Here is a 26,325-nt window from a genome sequence, read left to right as displayed (position 1 = left end):
GATGACTTATGTACAACTCTACCTCACATGAATACTCGAATTCAGTCACAATCTTGTTTTGAAACACACATCTACCACTGGGCCATGCATTGAAACCCATTATATAAATTTTTATAAGCAAAACTAAACCAGTATCCTAACAGCCCATGCAACTTATGCCACCTTTTTTCCAATAATCCCAGGACCATTGATTCTTAGAGCTAGGGACATGGTAGGTAGTGCACCATCAAGCATCCAATTAAAGGTGGGCCCTTTATTTTAAGTCCGGCTTTTCGATCAGGCAAAGGAAGCCAGTCGATCCCAACCGTACATGTTCAAAGCAGACATGCCTACTAATAGGATATCCAGGATTCTCTAATCAATGTCATTTTTTAGCCATGGGCCGTGTAGGGCTCACAACATGTATGATAAAGATTAACTACTCTAAATCACCCGTACCAGATTGCCAGTTAGAGGCTTGCCAATGTGCTACGGGTCATGGCTGCATTAGTGCATTTATGCACTATCAATGTTAATATATTAAAAAGGAAAAAAAACAAAATATCTAACTTGGGGCCTACTGCTTGAATAAATATTTATATGAGTTGGTATCTGCCAACTATATGGTATTTAATAGCATTTACTAAAAAGCTGACTGCACGGTCCATATGCTAATGGCCCACTGCCTTATCACATACGAGAAGGGATCGGCTCCGGTAGTGAACCCTCCAGTACCGAGCTGAGTACTGGTCGGTGCTGGAAGCTGTGCGAGCCCCACCATGATGTATGTGTCTTATCCAACCCGTCCATCCATTTTGGCTGATCATATTACTGCATGAGCCAAAAAACTGAGAAATATCTAAATGTCAGGTGGACACCGCCACAAGAAACAGTGGTGATTGAACGCCCACCGTTAAAAACTTCCTATGGCCCACTTTAATGTTTATTTGCTATCCAACCCGTTGACTAGTTGTGAAGGAAAAGCACAACTATCAGCTTGATTCAAAACTTTTGAGGCCTTTGAAAAGTTTTTAAGGGTCGTTTGGTACCATAGATGTAGGGGGATTTCAAACCCCCCGTTTGGCACCTTAAAGTAAATGGGGATTTCAAATCCTCTTGAAATCAACTACGAGGGCTTGGATTACATCTAAAATCCTTCCAAGAGTTGCATGTGTAACATGTACGTCACTGGACTATTATTCTATTGCACACATAACCTACTAATGATGTCCCAAAACAATTAGATTATCAATTGCATCACTATAATTACATTAATATGATTATCAGCACCTTCCAAACATTGTCCATGTAAACCAATGGCTAATAATTGTTGGTTAGTCACTCAGACATGATTTTGTGGTTGTGGCTCATCCAAGACTTGTAATTTCATTATTTTTGGGCAAAGCGTATATGTCAGCGGGCTTATTGCAAGCAGTGTGTTAAACATTACATGCGTTTACTAATTAGAGATATTAAAATTGATTTAGTAATTAAATTCAAGCCCATGTGAATATACCATGCATAGCTACAATCCAGGCGGCCAAACACAATAGAAGGATTTCAAATCCATGGGGTTTTTAATCCAGGGGATTCCAAATCCATGCTCCCAAACAGGCCCTAAGGGTGAGCGCTCAATCACCAGTGTTTCCTATGGTGTAGTCCACCTTAGATTTGGACCTGCCTCATTTTTGGGATAATGCCCTAATAAGAGATCACAGAACATATGAACAGAATTAATAAAACACATACGTTATGGTGGAACCGCATAGCCTTTTACAGCACCGACTAACGGATCCGAATCCTATTAGAACTGATCGCATACAACCGCAAGTAGGCTAATTACTTGTCAAGCACTTGAATCTTTTACTCTGACATGACCTTAGCATAAGATGTCCATACCATTCAAATGGCTGAAGATCACGTGGCACAAAAAAATCAGGCAGGTTGGTTCATCAGCTGAGGCACACTAGTGGAATCAAATGTACAACCAACGGTATGACTCAACATACAAATGTGGCCCACTTAATGATCAGATCATGTGATGTGTGTATGCGACTTAACTATATGAAATTATGATGCATGAATGGCCACTTAATCTTTGTGAAATGATAATATATGTAGGGCCATTTAATCATGTGGACTAGGAATCCTTGGGTGGCCGCTTAACCATGTGAAGTTGTGATCCTTGAGTGGCCACTTATCTATGTAAACTTATGATAACTTGTGGATACTTAGCTATGTGAATTTGTAATGTGGTATGGCTACTTAATTACGTGATCTTGGCATTTCACCACTTAACTATGAGAATACATATGTTGATTGGCTATTCAACTATGTGTATATGTGTGATATTATTTGACCACTTAAGTAGGTGGAAGTGTGAATACTCGCTTAGCCCTGTAACCATGTGTGTGTTAGTTCACTAGTTTACGCATCTTGTTTGTTAATCGTTTGAGTTTGTGTATTAATTATGTAGTTGGTTGAGCCCTTGGAAGCAGAAGACCAAATACACAAGTGGACATGAGCATGAGCATAAAAGAGCAATGAACAAATATATGATGTGCTTTGGTGATCCTAACCCTTAACTCAAAACAACCTCTAGATGATTATGGCTTAATAGGTAAACTTTGTTGAACATCCATTAGCCTTAAAAGCCTAATTGGAACATGATTAGTAAAGTTAGAAGATGTGTGAAGTTATTGTGTAAACGTATACCTAAAACAATAGTTTTTGTATGAAATTTGATCCCATCAAGTGATCCTCGATTGGTCTCGATCGATCGGGATCAATCGATTGAAGGTGCCTAGAAATGTCCAACAACAAATTAACAAATTTCTGAAATTTCTTGATGCCATCGAACCAACCTTCGATCCCATCGAAGGAGAGCTCAATCGATCAAAGGCATCGCTTGATCGATCAAACCGACTATTTTCTATCCATTTCTTTAACGTTGAACTTGATTCCTATATATGGAGCATATGGGTATTGGGGTATTGTGATGAGTTTTTAGTGTAATAGAAGCATAAGTGATTCCATGATCATATCCCTTATCCTAAGCCTCTAAACAAATGAGTTATAAGTCATTTTTCTTGAGATTTATACTATAAATTGTATGTTCATATGATGAGCTTGTCGTAAAGCTTGAACCAAAAATTAAAACAGATCCAAAGATCAAGTGGACGACACTGTAAAAAGCAATGGGGGATTGAACGTCTACCATTGAAACCCTTTTGGGGGTCACAAAAGTTTTGGATCAATATGATATTTGTTTTTCTTCTTCATCCAGGCCCGTGTGACCTTATGAACAGATTTAATGAAAAATAAACATTTGGTGGGTTGTGGTGGGCCCTATGAATATTTCACAGATTATCTATATATACATTACGTTGCCTATCACATCTGATCTCATTCTACAGAAAGGAAGCGTATTGGCAAGTGTATCACACACCAACAACCTGGCTAGTGTGTTGACGTCACTAAGTTTTGTGGGTCCCATCATGATGTATGTGTTATATCCAAACTGTTCATCCATTTGGCAAGCTCATCATAAGGCTTAAGCCAAAAAATAAGATAGGTCCAAAGATCAAGTGGACCATACAACAAAAAGTAGTAGGGGATTAGTAGGGGATTGAACATCTGCCATTGAAACCCTTTTGGGGTGTAACATCCTGGATTTTCACTATTTTGGATTTCTAAAAATTCTTAAATTTTTTTAATGTAATTAACTTATATTAACTGACCATTAGCACTCAATGTTAGTTTATACATAGGTGGAACCAGTAAAGAACTATACGAGTCCGATTAATCAACAGTAGGAAGCCAACGAATCCGCCCAATCACTTGAACATCAGGTTTAGCCCCATGATTTACTCACATAGGGCCCAAATCTAACCAACCCATCGCTAACTAATCAAGACAATCATAATTAGATCTAATCAAAGCCGAGTCAGATAAGGCCCGGATCTTGACTAATAGACCAAATAAACCCCGTTACTCTTGTATCCTAAAACTGACGGTTTAGAGTAATCATGACCAAACCTCCATTTTCACTAGTTATAAATAGGCCACACTATGAACATAGTTAATCCAAACCCTAATCATTGCCATCGAGGAATCTCAATACTTAATTCATTTCAGAAATGCCCCGAATTTCCAAACAAACTTTAGACCGCTCGTTGGTGGGCCACTAGTTCCAAAACTATAGAATAATGACCGTCTTACTGGGCTTGACGTCCATCGCGGGAGTCAAACCTAGGTACTGTCCAGAACCGCTCAACTTGAGCTAAAGAACGAGTGTATGAGAAGTGCAAATACCCAAAAGGAAGAAGCTGAAACTTAAATGAATTGAGTCGTCTACTCTTATGCAAAGTTAAGGATTTCAGACCGTCGGTTTACAACCAAACTTTACTCGTGGAGTAAGGATATTTCCTCACTCATATCTGTATAGCCACGGCCCCGATCGACTATTAAAAACCGTTGAATAGACTTCTAATCATATCTGTCGATCGGCGCATCCAAATGGCGGGCCGATCATATACATACGTAAATCATCATTAGGAATAACTATCCTATGGTGTATATCAATATGTACACCCCATAGTGGGCCCTAGAGCTTAGAAAGAACCTCTCATAGGTCTAGTATAGTAAAAACCTAGCCTTGGGGCCATTTACATCAAATCTGGCATTATAAAAGGGCCTCATTTGGGCACCCCCTCTCCCCATACGATTTTTCCCTAGAGAAAAGAAAGAGAGAAAAGGGAGAAAGAAGAAAGGAAGAAGAGAGGAAGGGAGAGTGAAGAAAGGAGAGAAAGTGGGTCATAGTTAAAGTGGGGCCTAAGAGAGCTCAATCTTGCAACTACTTACCTCTTCTTAAAGGAAATCCCTCACCCACAACCAGAAGAACATCTCTCCGCCGATTGGGTAGGTAAATTTCTTATCTTTTTAGAAAAACCCTTGTGTTGAGAGGGGATTTGCATGAGATTCTAACATGCAAATGCTTTGCCTCAGGGATTCTGGCCAATTGACCCCAAATTCGACACTCCTAGGTTGCTTCCCAAGATCTCAACGATCCATAGGTGCGGACTATTATTCTTAAGTGGCCTTGCACCAATTTTAATATGAATCTAATGATTTTTCTTGATTGGGTGATGTATTTGGGTAACCTAGAGAAACCTAGACAAGACTTTATACTTTAGATCCTCCCAAAATCAATATGGAATGATTATGGAATGTTTGATGTTGTCAACATGATTGGGTATGAATTGATAATTGTTTGTACATTTCTTGCTCAATTCTTGTGTGATATTTTTTCATAATATGTTTGATGCACTAACCCTTGTGTATTTCTTTGTACTATGAGATATATGAAATGTTTGGCTTCCTCATTAACCCACACAACACACATGCACCTTTATTCCTATTATTGTTAGCATTTGCATCATAGAAAAATCTGAATTTTATGCTTGGAGATATGAATGCATGATATCGCTTGTGTTAGTCGGTCAACCCTGATTGTTGAAGTATTATTGAATACCATCACACCCCTGGGTTGGTTAGGAAATTGAGGTGAGAGAAGCTAGTCCTGTTGGTAGGACCATTCTGGAGCTAAACCCGCAGATTTGGGCGGATATGAATGGGCGACAGTAGTTGGACTACGTGGGTCACTTATACCCGATGTCGACCGTCACGTACTCGCCCGGATCACACGGTCCAGCTCAATTATTGACCAACTATGATTGTTAACCATGTCTACTCACACCTGAATGGAACCTGGAACACCCTTCGCCCACTGAAGCCCATTGATAACCATTTAAAACTGATCCACCGTCTCGAGAGTCGGGCATGGTGGAATGAGACAATGTGTCCGAGCTGTCGACATACACTGGGGTGACAAGCCTACCCGTAGTGACCGCGAACGATCCATTTCTCAGCACTCCCCATGTACTTGAAATCGGGGATGGAGAACCCAATGGAATCAATAATCGCGGGGTCTTGGCCTTGCGCATTGAGGGGCCATGGCCCCGTAACTAGTTAAGGGCATTAATATCGTGGGGTGTGCCAATTTTTCCAATCTACTGGATGAACGGAATTAACTAAATACTTGGTTAACATTATTCATGTATTGCATTAGTTAGGATTTGACGACTCGGCAGCTGAGGTCGCAATGAGGGAGTGTTGGTCATACACGATCGTTAGATGGAGTCACTCGAGGGAGTGTTGTTGCGAGGGCATGCATCATATCATTTATCATGCACCTGCATTAACAAGATTAGTTAGGTATTTATGAATGTTTGCCTTTCATTAAATTCATAATATAATTGATGTTTGTTACAACTTTAGACTAATAGCACCCACTGAGTTAATCACTCACTCCCACTCTAGGATGATGTTTTAAAACACCAACCAGACTCTTCAGTAGCTGCAGGTGACATAGAGTACGAGGAGCACAGCAGCATAAGTTTGGATGAGGAGGACGAGTTGTCCTATTTCTAGTTGATGGGTGGCTCACCCTAGTTTTATGGGCGGACTTGGATCGCTAAGTAGGGGACTTGGCGAATCATTCTTTTGGACATACCATTTTTTGTACTTTTGTTAGACAACGCCTTGTGTGACCCATAGTTATATTTTTGAACATGTAAACCTTTAGCCTTTTCCATTACAGTAGATTAGTTGTGAATTATGTTTCATGTTCCAAGAATTCCATGCTGCGAATTTAAACTTGATTAAACACAAATTAGTAAAAATTAGCATAAGTGATACCCAAGAACTTGGGAGTCGAGTGTATGTATGACTCCCAATTTTTAGGGTGTTACAAAATGGTATTAGAGCAATAGTTTGGAATCAATTGGGCCATGGGTCATAAACTCACTAACGCGTCCGCTGACTTGAGAGAAAATGCGATATAGAACACAAAATGCTAGGAACCACCCCAGTCCTTGAATCACCAGTTGTAGGCATAAGGCAAGACTCGATTCGACTAACTAGGAAATTTAGCTAGTCCAGTCCACCTAATTCCTAGGGCCCGTTAGGCCAACTGAAATGCGTGGGATTAGGGTGAAATAAATTGTAAGAGTAACAATAAACCCATGTGTAAGGCATCGCCCTTGGAATAAGTGTATCCCATGCTTTACAATACCCTGTTTAGAATGTATTCAATTAAAGGTAAATCCCGGGATTTTTTTTCAAATTACACTTGGGAATTCATCATCATGAGATTTGGAAATCCCATATTACACCTTCCAACACAAGGCTCATTTTACAAAGCCTATGAAATTAATTTCAAAATCCCATCCCATACTCATTCCAGACATGCCATTCCCAAATCTTGGGTTGAGATTAGCATTGCAATCCCATTTAGTATAGCTTAATGCCACTAGCTAAATAGGCCTAAATCGAAATTCCTTTTTCCAATATATCTCCTTAAGATATTTACCTGCATCACTTTATTCTTAAACTTCCCCAGTACATTGTTAGGAACGAGCTAGAAATCAAAAGATTTGACGGTCGAAGCCAACATCCAAGTCCAAATGAGCTAGTTCCGTGTCAAATTTGTAAGTTTCGACCTATTCGAGGATAGAGATTTAGGGGTGAACGAGAATTTACCGAACATAGTAAAACGGGAGAAAAATAGGATTTAGGCCCATAACCGGGAAGAATCTCATGAAACGAATAGACCCAATGCATAGACCGGCTTCTCCTACCCCAAATTCATATATGGTACTTCCCAGGGGGGGTTTATCGATGCCTGGAAAAACGCAAAGCAAGTGGGCCCTACCTGAAAAACGTCGGTCAGCGCCACCACGCTCGGCCACCCCACATTCACCACGCCCACAGGCGCTGCCTACACCCGAGCGGGCGCAGCCACGCCCACCTGTCCAACGCCTCGGCGCCACCACGCCCAGTAGGCGCTCCCCTTGCCCGAGCATCCAGCACACCAGCGCCACCATGCCCAATTGGGCGCAGCCCCCACCCGAGCTCTAGCGTGCTGGCACCACCACGCCCGGCTAGTGCCGCCCTTGCCCGACCTCAAGTGATGGGTTTCCTCCCCTCTTTCACTGTACACACGAGTGGGACCCATTTTCATTGCTATTTAGGACCACCTAGAGTCCATAAAACCTATTTCTACCACTCCGATTACCCTCCACCCCTTTCTAAACCCTTAGGAAGCCTCTCCCTTCCCCATTCTCAATCCTAAACCTCAAACCCAGCATCTTCTTCTTCGCTCTAACCCATTTCCAATCTCATTTTCTTAAACCCATTCCAAACCTTTCTCAAATCTCATCTCCTCAACTCATTTCTAAATCATTCCTTAACTCCCATTCCTCAAATCCATCTTTCTTAAACCCATCCAAATCCCTTCATAAATCCCACATCTTCAACTTATCTTCAAATCCATCTCACTCAACATCCCCTAGAACCCATTCTTAAACTCATCCCCTCTCATCACTCACCCATTCACTCTCAAAACCCATTACAAAAAAAAAAAAAAAAATCCCTTCTCCTTCTCCATTTCTTCAACTCTTCTAAAATCTCACTACCCACTCTCTCAAATTTGCATCTTCTCAAATCCCATTTTTCAAAATCTATCTCCAACCATGGCACATCTATGTAATATGTTCTTCAATGAGACTTGTAATACAATTTTAATTGAAGAGGCGCATTGTGTCTGAGATTATTTGTTTACCAACTACTAAATATTCTTTTACTGAATGAGAATCATAATGCCCTGTTTACTAGGTGCCGGAGTGTTTGTTTATTATTATTATTATTATTATTATTATTATTATTATATATTTAAATTTTTTAAAAGTATTTTGGATTCATTTTTTCTTTTCAACCATGTTTGAAGAATAGTCTGGTGGAAATCACGTAATCTCAAGAGTTCTTGTAAAACAGGTAGAATTTAAACTGTCAAAATTTCAGGGCAATGGTGCCACCGCCTCACTTTAACTGATCAGCCAGTCATGTCTTGCATGTTAGTACCCCAACAATTTGTAAAATTGGTTTTATATACTTTGGCATAGACTGATCATTAGATTATTGCAATTGAAAATTTTTATATAAGGTTTGATAATAATCAAGAGGCAACAATTTACTGTCCATTTTCAACTTCATTTTAACCCAATTATTAATCTTTTCCATTCCCTTCCTTTCATAGGTCAATTGGTGTTGTTGCCACCAAACATGCACACCCTTTGAGTTTTGTGGCCACAGACCTTAATTTCTTTCCATTCTCCAAAGCTTTCCAGATAAAGGAAGCTACTAAGAATGCTATGTAGTCCACATAATCAATGGGAGTTAAGTTGCCTTTGTTGTCCTGTTGGATCTGTAGCAGAAGTTGAGTCTTGATTGACTCCATTAGCTCTCTCCAAATCACCCTCATCACTTCCTGAGCCTTGATTTGCTGTAGTAAAGGGGAGGAGGCACCCCCGTCCTCGTCCAACCTAGAAGAATAGTAGCTTAACTTTACAGAAATTAGTAGTTATTTTGAGTCAGTTAGCACTGCTTCCATGTACTGAAGATAGTTAGAACTTTTGCTTGATTAGTCTGTTTTCCCTTTATGTTTAGAGTATCTAGTAATACATGTAAATTCATACTATAGGATGTAATTGGCCATACTAATGGCACTTTGAATCCAATATGGATGTATGGATTACCTTAGAATTTTCTTGTCGCCTTGTGAATGCTTGTGTGTATGATTACCTTACTACATCTTTATTAGCGTTATTAGCATTTCAAACCACCAGAATACCTTAAAACTTTCGACTATCCTTCATTCTTGAAATTTATGAAACCGAAGTATAGTTTGCTCATAACCCACTAACCCTAAGATTAAAATGGTAATTTATATAAAATTTTGTGCCTTTAGAAACTTTTTAAGATAATCTTTGACCATAGGCATATCAAGAGATTTATTAACCCCCAATTTGAATATAAATTAAAATGAGGACTCTCATAGACCAAAACTCAAAGGACAACCTTATAAATAAGAAATTTATACTTTCTAATGATGATCGTTCCCTAAATATTTAGATTGATCGGACTACGGAATTACAGAAGTATACACCTGCGAAGCAAACGTGGCTTGACCCAATTCTCAATCTTGGGCGACTACCAATGGACTCACTGCTTTGACCGAGCAGCAGACCAAGATCTACCATGGCTAGGAAGGTATACAACGATCTTTCTGCCCTAGTCAGGCAGAGGATCGACATATGGGATCAAAGCCTAGCACAACTACCTTTCCGTATTAACACAATCATAAAGAGTAAAATATACCACCCTTAGGTAAACTTTATCATCAAACACTTAGCACGATAATAATGATTTTGACATTTATTTTTAAACCTCAAAGGTGAAAACTTTTAAGGGGGTAGATCACAATGAGCTACGCTAGTGCATTTATTATATACCTTAAAACGTATATAAACCTGAAACCAACAAAACTTAAGCAAATGAAATGAAAATATCTTTACTTATTATCCTTAGGCAATTTCAGGGACGAAATTGTTTTTAAGGAGGAAAGATTGTAACATCCTGGATTTTCACTGTTTTGGATTTTCAAAAATCCTTAAATTTTTTTAACATGTAATTAACTTATATTATCACTTATTGACCATTAGCACTCAATGTTAGTTTATACATGGGTGGAACCAGTAAAGAACTGTACGAGTCCGATTAATCAACAGTAGGAAGCCGACAAATCTGCCTGATCACTTAAACATCAAGTTTAGCCTCATGATTTACTCACATAGGGCCCAAATCTAACCAACTCATCGCTAACTAATCAAGACAATCATAATTAAATTAAAGATCTAACCAAAGCCGAGTCAGATAAGGCCCGGATCTTAACTAATAGACCAACTTAACCCCGTTACTTTTATAGCCTAAAACCGACGGTTTAGAGTAATCATGACCAAACCTCCACTTTCACTAGTTATAAATAGGTCATACTATGAACATAGTTAATCCAAACCCTAATCATTGCCCCTGAGAAATTTCAATACTTAATTCATTCTAGAAATGCCCTGAATTTTCGAACAAGCTCTAGATCACTCGTTAGTGAGCCACTAGTTCCAAAACTATAGAATAATGACCGTCTTACTGGCCTTGACGTCCATCGCGGGAGTCAGACCTAGATACTGTCCAGAACCGCTCAACTTGAGCCAAAGGACGAGTGCATGAGAAGTGCAAATACCCTAAAGGAAGAAGCTGAAACTTAAGTGAATTGGGTCGTCCACTCTTATGCAAAGTTGAGGATTTCGGACCGTCGGTTTACAACCAAACTTTACCCGTGGAGTAAGGATATTTTCTCGCTCATATCCGTATAGCCGCGGCCCCGATCGACTATTGGTGATCGTTGAACAAACTTCTAATTATATCTGTCAATTAGAGCATCCAAATGGTGGGTCGATCATATACATACATAAATCATCATTAGAGCTAACTATCCTACGGTGTTTATCAATATGTACACCCCATAGTGGGCCCTAGAACTTAGAAAGAACCTCCTATAGGTCTAGTATAGAAAAAACCTAGCCCTTGGGGCCATTTACACCAAATCTGACATTATAAAAGGGCCTCATTTGGGCACCCCCTCTCCTCATACGATTTTGCCCTAGAGAAAAGAAAGAGAAAAGGGAGAAATAAGAAAGGAATAAGAGAGGAAGGGAGAGTGAAGAAGGGAGAGAAAGTGGGGTCATAGTTAAAGTGTGGCCCAAAGGAGCTCAATCTTACAACTCGTTACCTCTCCCTCAAGGAAATCTCTCACCAACAACCGGAAGAACGTCTCTCTGCCGATTGGGTAGGTAAATCGCTTATCTTTTTAGATAAACCCTTGTGTTGATAGGGGATTTGCATGAGATTCTAACACGCAAATGCTTTGCCTCAGAGATTCCGGCCAATCGACCCCAAATTCGACACTCGTAGGTCGCTTCCCAAGATTTCAACGATCTATAGGTGCAGATTATTATTCTTAGGTGGCCTTGCACCAATTTTAATATGAATCTAATGATTTTACTTGATTGGGTGATGTATTTGGGTAACCTAGAGAAACCTAGACAAGACCTTATACTTTAGATCCTCCCAAAATCAATATGGAATGATTATGGAATTTTTGATGTTCTCAACATGATTGGGTATAAATTGATTATTGTTTGTATATTTCTTGCTCAATTCTTGTATGATATTTTCTCATAACATGCTTGATGCACTAACCCTTGTGTATTTCTTGGTACTATAAGATATAGAAATGCTTAGCTTCCTCACTAACCCACACAACACACATGCACCTTTATTTCAAATATTGTTAGCATTTGTATTATAGAAAAATCTGAATTTTATGCTTGGAGATATGAATGCATGATATCGCTTGTGTTAGTCGATCAACCCTGATTGTTGAAGTATTATTGAATACCATCACTCCCCTGGATTGGTTAGGAAACTGAGGTGAAAGAAGGTGGTCCCATTGGTAGGACCATTCTGGGGCTAAACCCACGGATTTGGGCAGATGTGAATGGGCGACAGCAGTTGGATTATGTGGGTCGCTTGTACCTGATGTCGACCGTCATGTACTCACCCGGACTCGCACGGTCTAGTTTAATTATTGACCAACTATGATTGTTAACCATGTCTACTCACGCCTGATTGGAACCTGGAACCACATTCGCCCACTGAAGTCCATTGATAACCATTTGAAACTGATCCACCATCTCGACAGCCGGGCATGGTGGAATGGGACACTGTGTTCGAGTTGTCGGCCTACGCTGGGGTAACGAGCCTCCCCGTAGTGACCGCGAGTGATCCCTTTCCCAGCACTCCCCATGTGCTTGAAATCGGGGATAGGGAACCCGATGGGATCAAGGATCGTGGGGTCTTGGCCCCGCAACTAGTTAAGGGCATTGATATCGTGGGGTGTGCCAGTTTTCCTAATCTACTAGATGAACAGAATTGATTAAATACTCGATTAACAGTATTCATGCATTGCATTAGCTAGGATTTGGCGACTCGGCAGTTGAGGTCGCAATGAAGGAGTGATGGTCATATGCGATCGTTAGATGGAGTAGCTCAAGGGAGTGTTGTTGCGAGGACATGCATCATATCATTTACCATGCACATGTATTAATAAGATTAGTTAGGTGCTTATGAATGTTTGTCTTTAATTAAATTCATAATATAATTGATGTTTGTTACAACTTAAGACTAATAGCACCACTGAGTTGATCACTCACTCCCACTCTGGGACAGTGTTTTAAAACACCAACCAGACTCTTCAGTAGTTGCAGGTGACGCAGAGTACGAGGAGCACGGCGGCTCGAGTCTGGATGAGAAGGACGAGTTGTCCTATTTTCAGTTGATGGGCGGCTCACCCTAGTTTTACGGACGGACTTGGATTACTAAGTAGGGGACTTGGCAAATCATTCTTTTGGACATACCATTTTTTGTACTTTTGTTGGGCAACGCCTTGTGCGACCCATAGTTATATTTTTAGACTTGTAAACATTTAACCTTTTCCATTATAGTAGATTAGTTGTGAATTATGTTTCATGTTCCAAGAAATTCCATGCTGCGCATTTAAACCTGATTAGACGTAAATTAGTAAAAATTAGCATAAGTGATACCCGGGAACTTGGGAGTCGAGTGTATGCATGACCCCTAATTTTCAAGGCGTTACACGGGGTTATAAAAGTTTTGGATCAATGTGATATTTTTTTCCCTCTTCTTCAAGGTTTGTGTGACCTTATGAGCAAATTTGATGGAAAATAAATGTTATGGAGGGCCCTACAAATGTTTTAATGGTGAGAATTATTGTCCCCACTGCTATTTTTGGTGTGGTCCACTTGAGCTTTAGATATGACTCATTTTTAGGATCGTGCTCTAAAATGATCTCACCAAATAGATGGGTGGTGTGGATATAATAAATATATCATTGTGGGTCATGTGACTTTCATCTTGTGTGAACCATTAGTACAACTCAGTTTGAGGAACATCAGTGGTTTTCTTCTCACGACATGTACCTACACCTAGGTCGGTAATGTGTGGTAAACCAGCCAATCCGCTTCCCTTCTGAAAGGGATGTGGATTGCCTCCTGCTCCCCACATAGATGATAATCCATCTAGGAATGGCTATATAGGGCCCACCATAATGTATGGCTTTTATCTCTTCCATTTATCTATTTTTCCATTTCATTTGAGGATATGAAGCAAAAAAAAAATGAGGCATACAAGGCTTAAGTGGACCACACAGAGGGGATTGAATTCCCACAATTAAAAATTTATTGTGAGAAGCATAAGTTTTGGAAGAATAAGATATTTGTGTTCTCCCTTTATCTAGGGCTACAAGAACTTATGAACACGTTGGATGACAAATAAACATCATGGCAGCCCCTAGGAAAGTTTCAATAGTTTTGTTATTGTTGTCGCTTTCCCGTGGTATGGTCCACTTGAGCATTGCACCTGCCTAATTTTTGGGCTAATAATCTAAAATGATCTTTAAAAAAAATGGATGGATGGTTTGATAAAATCCATACATCACGGTGGGCCCTACAGAGCCCTTACTTCAACGCATTAAGTATTTAATGCATCCATGGGCAGTAGAGCTGGGCATCGGACCGAGTCGGATTGAATTGGGTCCAACTCGACTCGGTCCATATTCTACATGGCCAGATCTATACTCAATCTGATCCAGGACTGGGTCCGGGTCATCTAACTCGATCCGATCTGATGCACTGCTAGCCTGACCCAAACCGAGTCCGACTTGATCAGAAAAACTGTATCGGATCTGGTTGAGTAACATTCGGATCGGAAGAGAGAAGTGGGCGATACAAACTGGAAGCAGATTAGCTGGTGGTGGTGAGGTATGTGTTATATCCTAACCGTCCATCTATTTGGAGAGCTTGTTTTAAGGCTTGAGCCAAAAAATAAGACAAATCTAAAGATCGGTTGGACCACACTGCAAAAAATAGTGGGGGATTGATCGTTTACCATTGAAACCCTTTTTCAGATCATAAAAGTTTTGGATCAATATGAAATTTGTTTTTCCACTTCATCCATGTATTTTTATTATTATTAAAAGATTAGATGGAAAATAAACGTTATGGTGGGGCCATGTAACTTTGATCTCATTTAAGCCGTTCGTACAACTCGGAGCTCGAGGCGCGTACGCGCTTGTCTTCGCACGACACATATTTACAACAGGCAACAGCCTGTCACCTATGCAGCTGGTGTGTGGGACACGGATTAGCTACTGACAGGTTGGAAGCGAATTGCGTACCAAGTAACTCAGTTCCCTTATTGTACTTAGTAAACTCTGTGGGGTCCACCATTATTTATTTATTTTATCCACTCCGTTCATCCATATTAACAGATAATTTTAGGACATGAGCCCAAAACGGAAGCATATAAAATATCAAGTGGACCACACCACAGGAAACAATGTGATTGAACCTCTACCATAGAAAATTTCTTGGAGGCCACAAAAGTTTTGGATCAAGCTGATGTTTGTGGTTTCTCTTCATCCATGTTTTTGTGATCTTATGAATATGTTGGATGACAAATAAACATTACTATGGGCCTTAGGAAGGTTTCAATGGTGGAAATCATTATTCCACACTATTTCCTGTGGTGGTGGTCCACTTGAGCTTTGGATTTACTTCAAATTTGGGATCAACCCTTAAAATTAGCAGGAAAAATTGATGGACGGTGTGGATAAATCACATACATTCATAGTGGGCCCAACTAAGTTTACTCAGTACAATAAAAGCATAGAGGCGTAACTCAGTATGCAATCCAATTTTTGTCAGGTTGACTGATATATATATATATATATATATATATATAGCAGGTCTTAAGTCCAATGGGTTGGACTGTAAGTTAGGGTATAGCTAGTAGATAACTTCCAACCTTTCATGTTTGTATAGCATCCAAACCATCCATTAGGTTGGCACCAACATGATGATCACCTTATATGTAAATATTCCATATCGACTCATCAGGTGGACCACATTTACATTTTTCTATTTATCAATGGTTACACATTGTTCTCATGTGTGGCTCACCTGAGGAGCTGATAGGGTTGATTTTTGCACCCGATGAAAGTCATGATGGTTCCAACTTCCAACCTAGTGGATCTGATTATCTGACTTAGGTTAGGGTTTGGAATCGTTCGGTTATGGACTTAGGGAAAAGAAATTAAAAAAATAAAAATAAAAAACAAAAAAGTATACCTGTCTTCTTCGAATCAGGGACGGCCGGAATTGTTGCTGTGGCTTCGGATCGAGATTTAAAGAATGAGAAGAGAGGATCGTTTAACGAGTAAGGTCAGAAAGAAAGAGGGTAAAAGTTCATTCGGTGGGTAGGGTAAGAAAGAAAGAGGGGTAAAAGTATTAGGGTAAAAAACTTAAAAGTTATATATATAGGAAGTACCCGTTCCGGATTGGTCGGATCGGTTCGGGTCAGATCCATTTGGTTCGGGTTTCGGGTCAGATCGGTCCGGATGGATCACGATCCGAAAGACGGTCGGATTTGATTGATCCTACTAGATCCGCACCGATCCAGACCATCGGATCATGTTTGATCTGGTTAGATCCATCGGATAGGGTCAGGAATGCCCAACTTTAATGGGCAAGACGGGCGCGGATTATATACTAACAAAAAGGTCAGTAGCCAAATGGTTACTAAAGTGACATCACCAAGCTCTGTGGACCCCACCATGATACATGTGTTATATTCATACGGTCCAACCATTTGTAGAGATTGCTATATGGCATGAGAAAAAAAATGAGATAGATCTAAAGTTCAAGTGGACCCACCACAGAAAACTGTGGGATCAGTCACACCCACTGTTGAAACATTTATAGGCCGCGCCATGATGTATTTTTTAGATCAACCTATTCATAAGTTAACATAGAGATAGGTGAAGTGAAAACAAAAATATAAGCTTGATCAGAAACTTCTGTGGCCTCTAAGAAGTTTTGAACGGTAGATGTCACTGTCCCCACTATTTTCTATGGTGGGGTCCACTTGAACTTTAGATCTATCTCATTATTTTTCTCATGGCGCCATAAAACGATCTCTCCAAATGGATGGACAGTATGGATACAACACATGCATCATGGTGGGTCCACGGATTACTTCAGTAGCGATTTGGCTACTGACAGGTTGAGTAGCCAGACTTGCTACTGAAGTGACGTCACCAAGTTATGTGGGACCACCATGATGTCTGTGTTGTACCCACACTGTCCATCCATTTGTAGATATCATTTTAGGGCATGAGAGAGAGAGAGAGAGAGAGAGAGAGAGAGTGAATCAGATCAAAAGCTCGAGTGGACTCCACAGAAAACAGTGGAAAGAGTGACGCCCACCATTAAAATTTTCTAAGGGCTACAAAAGTTTTCGATCAAGATGAAATATGTAGTTTTCCTTCTTTCATGTCTATCTTAACTTATAAATAGGTTGGATCTTTGATAAACATCATATTGGACCTTAGGAAAGTTTCAACGGTGAGCATCACTCTCCCCACTGTTTTCTGTGATGGGGTCCGCTTCAGAGCTGGATCTGAATCATTCTTTGTCTCATGCCCTAAAATGATCTCTCCAAATGGATGGATGGTGTAGATTCAATACATACATCATAGTGGGCCCCACAAAACTTAGTGAGGTCACTTCCACGGGGAATCTGGCTACGCAACTTGCCATTATCTAATCCGAGTCCACTACTGAACCAGAAGCAGATTAGCTACTTATTGGTTAAGCAACCAGACTCCTTACTGAAGTGATGTCACCAAGTTCCATGGGCCCCACCATGATGTATGTTTTGTATCCACGACATCCATCCATTTGGAGAGATCATTTTAGGCAAGAGCCAAAGAATGAATGAAATCCAAACCTCCAGAGGACCCCACCACAAAAAACAGTAGAGAGAGCGACACCCACTATTAAAAACTTCTAAAGGTCACAAAAGTTTTCGATGAAGCTAATATTTGTGTTTTCCCTTCTTTCATGTCTTTGTTAAGATTTCAAATAAAAATCATGGCCCGCGTTAAGAAGGTTTCAACGGTGGGCATAATCTCCCCACTATTTTCTGTGGTGGGGTCCACTAAAGCTTTGGATCTGCCTCATTATTTGGCTCATGCCCTAAAATGATATCTCCAAATGTATGGACAGTGTGGATACAATACATATATCATAGGGCCCACGCAACTTGGTGACAACACTTCAGTAGGGAGTACTCAACCTGTAAATAGCTAATCCGCAGACGAGACAGCAGCCAACTCACTACTGGAGTAATGTCACTACATTCTGTGGGCCCACTATGATGTATGTGTTGTATCCACACCGTTAATTTATTCATATATCATTTTAGGGCATGATCCAAAAAGATTCATCGAAAACTTCTGTGGCCCCAAGAAGTTTTTAAGGGTAGTGGTTTAATCCCCATTATTTCCTACGGCCGAGTTCACTTAAGCTTTGAATGTGCCTCATTCTTAATCTCATGCCCTAAAATGATATCTCTAAGTGGATGGATAATGTGAATATAACACATACATATTTGTGGAGCCCACAAAATCTGGTGAGGTCTTTGGTATTCATGGAGTCTTTCAAACAAACGGTTCCTAATGGGTACTCATGGAGTCTTTCAAACAAAGGGTTCGTATCGGGTACTTCCACGACTGTCCTGACTCGGCACAGACAGATATATGGGTTTTATCCACACTGTCCATTCATTTTTCCATACCATTTTAAGATTTAAGCTAAAAAATCAGTCAGATCCAAGGGTGAAGTGGACCACACCACAGGAAGCAACAACGATGATATGCCTATGTTGAAACCTTCCCAGGCCCCACCATGATGTTTATTTCCCATCCAACTTATAAAGTCACGTAGACCTGTATGAAGATAAAACACAAATGTCAGCTTGAACCAAAATTTTCCTGGCCCTTAAGAAGTTTGCAAGGGTAGGCATTTTATCCTCACTGTGTGGTCCACTTGAGCCTTAAATTTGGCTTATTTTTGGGCTTATACCTTAAAATAATATGAAAAATTGGATGGACGGTGTGGATGAAAGCCATTCATCAGAGGCTCTGCTTGTGCTAAGTTCCGTACAGGCGGGGTTAGTAGCCAGTCCGGACGCGGATTAGCTACTGAGAGGTTGAGTAGCCGGCCCCTCAATGATCGTATGTGTTATATCAACACCGTCCATCATTTTGGAGAGATCATTTTAGGGCATGTTCAAAATAAGCAGGTATTTTCAAAGTTCAAGTGGACCCACCTTAGAAAATAGTGGGGATTGAACACTTACCATTGAAAACTTTCCCAGGAGCCAGAGAAGTTTTCAATCAAGCTAATATTTGTTTTTCCCTTCCATGTCTTTGTTAACTTATTAACAGGTTGGATCTCAAATAAACATTATGATGGTCATAGGAAGGTTTCAACGAGAGCTGTACACGAGTAGAGTTAGCTCGGTAACTCGCTCGACTCGACTCGGAAATGCTCGACTCGACTCGGAAATACTCGACTCGACTCGGCTCGAAATGAGTTCGAGCCGAGCATGAGCTGATTTTTAGTTCTCGAATTGAGATCGAGTCAAGCATGAGCTTGACCCTGCTCGACTCGAATAGTACTCGAAATCGACTCAACTCAGCTCGACTCACACTCGACTCGGTACTCGATTAGGGGTATATATACCCCACTTGTTTTGAAATATGTCATAGCTCACGCGCCTTCGAGCGCAGCGTAGAAACCGAAGGATCAAAGAATGGAAGGAATCCACGGACTACCGTTTCAAAACAAGTGGGAAAACATCGGACAATTTCAAAGGAGTAAAAAAGAAAGCGGTGGAGTAACTCATCGACCGTACACGTAGCAAGTTGTTTAGAAATAAGAATTGTACCCACTCTTATAACCATTTGATTTTCCCGTTCTACCTTGGACGACTTATCTTACTATAATCGTCCATTTTGATAGGCAATGATTGGATGGTTGTCATTGCTCGATCGGTGTGATTTTAAGGGACCCACAGTTTGGATGGTTAGGATGGCTGTATATATATCAGTTTCACGTGCAAAAATGAATCCCCACTACATTTTAAACGGTGAAAACTAACATAGAAAGAAGTCAAAACGGTTTCGCAGCTGGCAGAGTACCGAGCTTATCTGTTCCCTACCGAGATCGAACATAACTGGATCCTGCTCCCTGCCGAAAACTCCGCTCGAACTCGGACGAGCCGAGCATGAGTTCGGCATCCGAACTCAAAGGTCGAGCCGAGTCGAGTACGAGTAGGGACTCGGGCAGTGCGAGGCGAGCAAGAGCTGGGCAATATTCAGCTCGACTCGACTTGTGTACAAATCTAGTTTCAATGGTAGACATCACTGTGCCTGCTGTTTTCTGTGATGGGTCTACTTGAGCTTTGGATCTACGTTGTATACAAGAGCCTACAAAAGTTGGGGACATCACTTTAGTAGCTAATCTCTATTCTAACCTGTCAGTAGCTAATCCACGTGCCCAATCTCCGGCCATTTGAAATGAAATCGGATTGGTACTGAGTTACTCATTACCTCTTATCGTACTGAGTAAACTCTGTTGGGCCCACCGTGGATGCATTTGGTTTATCCACACCATCCATCCATTTTTTCAGATCATTTAATATGTTGAGCCAGTGGTGTGGTCCAATTGATCTTTAGTTATGCTTAGTTTTTGAGCGAACCACCTAAAATTAACTAGAAAAATGGATGGACAGAGCGGATAAAATGGATAAATGATAGTGAGCCCCACAGACTTAGCCTACTGAGTTGCTCGGTACGCAATCCGCTTCCTTTTGAAACTTGGTTTCAAGTGGAAGCGGAATGCACACCACCACCATTACTGTTGTATTGACGTTAACAAGTTATGTGGGTTCAATCATGAGATATGTGCTATGTCCAAACCTTCTATCCATTTGAAGAGATAATCTTAAGCCTTGGGCTAGAAAATAAGATAATTCCGAGTATCAAGTGGACCACACTGAAAACACAGTGGGAATTGAACATCTACCATTGAAACCCTTTTGGGGTCACAAAAGTATTGGATCAATATGATATATGTTTTCCTCTTCATCCAAGTTTATATGACCTTATGAGCAGATTGAATGTGAAATAATCCTGATGAGACTCATTTTTAAGCTCATGCTCTAAAATAATATGGCCAAATGGATAAGTAGTGTCCATATAATAAATAGTAGGACCCACGTAACTTTGATCTCTTTCACCGGACATGGTCTTTTGCAGGAAGTTCCTGTGCTGGGAATCAAGGTGGGGTCCATTGTGATGTCCGTGAGAAATTCTCCCATCCATTTGTTTTGTAAGCTCATTTTAAGACATGATGCCAAAAAGGAGCTGTATCCAAATCTCAAGTGGGCCAAAAATGGATAATTGAACGTCTACAATTGAAATATTCATGTGCCACAGAAGTTTTAAATCATGCTAATAACTGTGATTTCAGTTCATCCCGGTAGGAATGAAGTTACTAGCAGTATGAATGTAATGTATATATCACTGTCGAACCCAAGTGGGTTTAACTGTAGGAATTTTTGTAATCACATTTTACTTTAGTATGGCACTTGAGCTTCGGATGCGGTTCATTTTTGGCATCATATCCTGGAATGAACTCACAAAACGGATGGGAGGGGAGAATTTCTCACAAACATCACAGTGGGCCCTGGGTTCCCAGTTCCTGCAAAAGGCTTCGCAGGAAATCCACGTCCTCTTTCAACCATCGGCGCGACTCGAAGCTTGAGGACCGTCCTCCTTTATCTTCAAGCGACAGTACCTACACCAGTCAGGTCGATAGTGTGTGGTACGACACCTAATCCACTTCCATTTCAAGTTGGATGGGCGCATTTAAATGGTTGGGACCACCTATGTATGGGTTAGATTGGACACACGTGTGCCTTTGGCAAAATCTGGTTTTCGAGGATGCCATTGTTGGTCAGCCGTCGCATCACCTCATAAATAGCTTTTGAGTCTGGATCCCACAAATATATATATATATATAATTGTTATTGTTATTGGTCCACGTTATCACTGATATTATTTATCACTGATATTATTAGCGACGCTGCATTAAATACAGTCTATAATAATGTAGCCCAACAAACATAAATATCCTGTCCATGGCAAGCATAGAATCCACATTCATAGTTTCTTAGCCCGTATCAGGATGGACGCGGATTAAATACTGACAGGTTGAGTAGGGGGTCGGCCAAAGTTATGTCACAAGTAGTTCCGTGAGTCCCCTATGATGTATGTTACCAAGTAATCCATTTTGGAATATTATTTGAAGGCATGAGCCAAAGAATAAAGTAAATAAAAAGTTGCAGTGGATCCCACCGCAGAAAACAATGGGAGAATAATTCCCACTGTTGAAACTATCCTAAAGTCCACTTCATGTTTATTTGAAATCTAACTTGTTCAAAAGTTAAAAAAGACATAAAAGAAGTAAAAACACAAATATCAGCTTAATCTAAAACTTTCGTGGCGTTTAGACATTTTTAATGGTCCGAGTCATTGTCCCCACTGTTTTCTGCGCTGGGGGCCACCACAGCTTTGGATTTAACTCATTCTTTGGATATTGCCTTAAAATGATCTCTCGAAATGGATCGAAGGCATGGATACAAAAGATGCATCATGGTGAGGCCTATAGAACTTAGTGACGTCACTTCAGTAGCCATTGTGGCTACTCAACCTGTATCTAATCGGCGCCATATAGGATTCTCTGATTTCTACTAACAGAAATTTATGGTTTCTCACAGTGTAGATTGCATTTAATGCAGTACTGCTGACAATGTCATAGATGCTGTAGACCAAGTGCATGATAGGAAAAGACCAAGTGCATGATAGGAAAACAGAAAATATCTGGTTATGGCAAGTAGGGGTTTTTGGGCTGATACACACGTTTCATGGCTCATACCAATTCATATCGCGTGACAATGATGGCTCTTATATGTATGTTTGCCAACCTCATTTTATAAGATGCGGATTGCCTACTGATGCTAACTGTCCTATGTGGACCCTAACATAATGTATGTGTTTTATCCACATTGTTCATGCATTTTTTTCAGATCATTTTAAGGCATCAATCTAAAAATGAGACAATTCCAATTCTCACACTCACCCCACACACAAGAAAATAGTGGTGATTGAACACCTACCATTGAAAACTTCTCGGAGACACATATATGAGAGAGAGAGAGGCATGCTCACCTACGCACCTACATACATGTGCACCTTTGCACATGTGTCATAGGTGTCGAATCCGAACGGTACATAAGATGCGGAATCCCATGAAACCTCAAGGGGTGAATTTTCACCCTGATCTAAGATTCTGGTGGGCCATAGCAAAGAGAAATTCAAATCAAGGGAAGAAATTGTTTGCATTTTTCATGGCCCACCGAAGTTTTGTTTCAAAGTAAAAATTGGTACTAGGAGGTTTCATGAGGTTCTGCTTCATGTGGACCGTTCAGATTTTCGAGACTCATCAGATATGATGAGTTCTCAAAAAAGTTCGTATGTAGTCCATACAAACTGGTTCGTGAGCGTTCCTCTCTCTCTCTCTCTCCCTCCCTCCCTCTCTCTGTCTATATATATATATATATATATATATATATATATATATATATATATCCCTTTGTCCAGGTCTTTTTGACCTATTCAACTGGTTGAATGGCAAATAAACATTACAATGGGCCCTAGGAAGTTTTTAATGGTCAGTGTTCAATTACCATTGTTTTCTTGTAGTGTGGTCCACTTTAGATTTGGATCATTCTCATTTTTGGTCTCACGAGCTAGAAAAATAGATAGACGATGTGGATAGGTTAAAATATCATGGGTGGTCTCACAGAGCACCCTCGAGTAGTCACCTCCATAGGCAATCCACATCCCACTCTATGGTTGGATTATTTAATGTACATTTGCTAAGGCCGAGTTTTTTTAACCCAAGCCCAGCTCTATAGTTGGATTATTTAATATATATTTACTAAGGCCGAGTTTTTTTTAACCCAAACCCAGCTAGACCCAACCTTTTAACGGAAGTGGATTAAGTTTTTTAACCCAAACCCAACTAGACCCAACCTTTTAACGGAAGTAGATTAAGTCCAACCTCAGGTCAATGTCTGACCGGATCTATGTGGGGACCTACCTTGAAATATCTTTTTTATCAAGCCATCTGTCCCTTTTCTCAGGTCATGTTAAGGCATGGCCCAAAAATGAGGCAGATACATAGCTCTAGTGAATTACACCATAGATGAATCTTGCATTTACCGTAATCTAAAATTATTATTTGGTGTGGTCCACTAGAGCGTCGTATCTGCCTCATTTTTTTTTCTATACCTTGACATGATCTAGGAAAATACATGGACTGCATAGATAAATAGATACATCACAATAGGCCCCACACAAATCTACTTGTACCTAGCCAGCCAGCGTCGGACGCAATCCGCTTCCCTTTTAAACAAGGTCTAAAATAGTAAACCTAAAACTGACCTGACTTGCAAATGGTTCTCCAAAGATGGTTGCAGACCCTACGTATCTGCATGTCTCCCTCCTCACTGTAAGCCTAGAGCAAAGATCTAGGCTATTCATTAGGTATGGTATACTCGTGGACCAAAAATACTATCCGTCCACAGATCAAGCACGTCAAACTTCTACCAACGAATAAATGAGCCACTAGAAAAAACTATCCAACATGATGCAGGGATGGACGTGATGACGTCTAGCACCGTCTTCCCCAAGGATAACCATTGCGAATCGACGGAATTTATCTGGACTCATAGAGATTTCTTGAATTCACAGGGGAAGAAAATATGAAACAATTTATAATACTTTTGAAAATAAATTGATTGATAATAAAAATGAGTTTATAATTCTTTAAACAGTGATATCAATTCTAGAAAAGAATCAAAGTCCAACCCAAACTCCCTAAAATTGTAACTTACTATAAATAGTAAACTCATTATTTATAAAGGGTCATGATTTCTACTAGACTTCATGGTTTTTGACCAAAAATATTAAGTATCTAATTTTGCTTAATCACGTTCTTCCCTAATTTTTTTAAAGCCCTTTTCATGTTGGGCACGACTCCCAAAACTCAATGGATCAAAAGTGATGATTGAACTAAAACTTACTATAAATAGTAAAAAATGAAAATAAAATAAACTTTTGACTGTCGATCTGAAGAAATCTCACAAATTCGATGTCGATAACCCGGCATAGTGGATTGGTTGGATAAAGTAGCTTCTCCTACCCAAAATCGTATATGATACGTTGAATAACTCATTCAGGTTTGCAAGATATGCCGGTTTTAAGGTTCTAATGATCCAAATCACTTTTGTCTCCACTCGGGCCTTCTCTGGTCCATCTTGGCCATGTAATTGTCCGCGACCCGCTCTTTCAGAAGTATTGGTACCGAGAAAATGAATTTCTGTGTTCTTCCTTTTCTTGTCGAAAGTAGTTCACATGGATGAGATGATGCTCATCAAGTGGGCTCATGATGGAGGGCCTGTAGTGTACCTCAAATCATATGGATAAGATGATCGTAAGAGTATCTTTGAAATGTACTTATCATTCATGCAATAAAAGCTAATCTACAACCTTCAATTAGCGTTTGCAAATTCGGGGGATTCTCCACTAAATCGGCCCATCCATCACATGTGTTGTTGGATTTGCCGTTTCATTCTCTCTAAGAAAAGGACGACGGGTCAGGCCAAAATTCATGCTGTTTAGAGACTCACGAAGGCCCTTGTTTAATTCAACGGTGTGCGTTCCAGCTTACTTGTTTTGCTGTGGCCCATCTTAGCTTTGGATTGGATCGAGTTTTGGATCTCAAAGATTTTTCTAAGATGATGCATCCAACGGGTCAGTTGGTGTGAATACATCACTTGGGCCCCAAAACTACCTGGTATACCACCATAAGATGAAGGTGGTATTGGATAGGGGTCTCAACGGGCCTAGTTAGGGCCGGGCCTAGCCCGAGTTGTTCAACCATAGCTCATACCCAGCCTCGGGCCCATGACGGGCCAAAATAGTCTCGCCCGAACCCGGCCTGTATTGTTTTTTCTGGGCTCGGCCCAAGTCCAAGTCTGAATAAAAGCTTAATATCTGTGAAGGAATTAAAAAAACCAAAAAAATCTGGAAAAAAAAAAAGAAAGAAAGAAAGAGCAAAAAGGGAAAATAAAAGAAAAACTAATGTTGGATAGGGGAAGGGGGAATGAGAAAAGCTTGGACTCTTTAAAATGGAATTGAAAGAGATGGAAGGAGGGTTTACCCGTATTCTTAGGTCTGAAATCCAGATATGAAGTACACAATGTTGGATGTTGTGC

At 40.3% G+C, this 26,325-nt stretch overlaps 1 long non-coding RNA gene across 1 annotated transcript; it reads right to left on the bottom strand.

The window, feature by feature from the left end:
* Window positions 1–529: 529 nt before the first annotated feature.
* On the bottom strand, window positions 530–26,325 carry LOC131251993 (uncharacterized). Its single transcript, XR_009174088.1, has 3 exons — window positions 26,271–26,325; window positions 24,491–24,563; window positions 530–810 (listed from the first exon to the last, which is right to left on the bottom strand). It is a non-coding gene; the product is annotated as an uncharacterized LOC131251993 (long non-coding RNA).

Source organism: Magnolia sinica, chromosome 7 (assembly GCF_029962835.1).
Source record: "Magnolia sinica isolate HGM2019 chromosome 7, MsV1, whole genome shotgun sequence".
In the NCBI taxonomy this organism is placed as follows: Eukaryota; Viridiplantae; Streptophyta; class Magnoliopsida; order Magnoliales; family Magnoliaceae; genus Magnolia; species Magnolia sinica.
The sequence above is the reverse complement of the archived record's forward strand: the minus strand, read 5'-3'. Positions and strand labels throughout refer to the sequence as shown.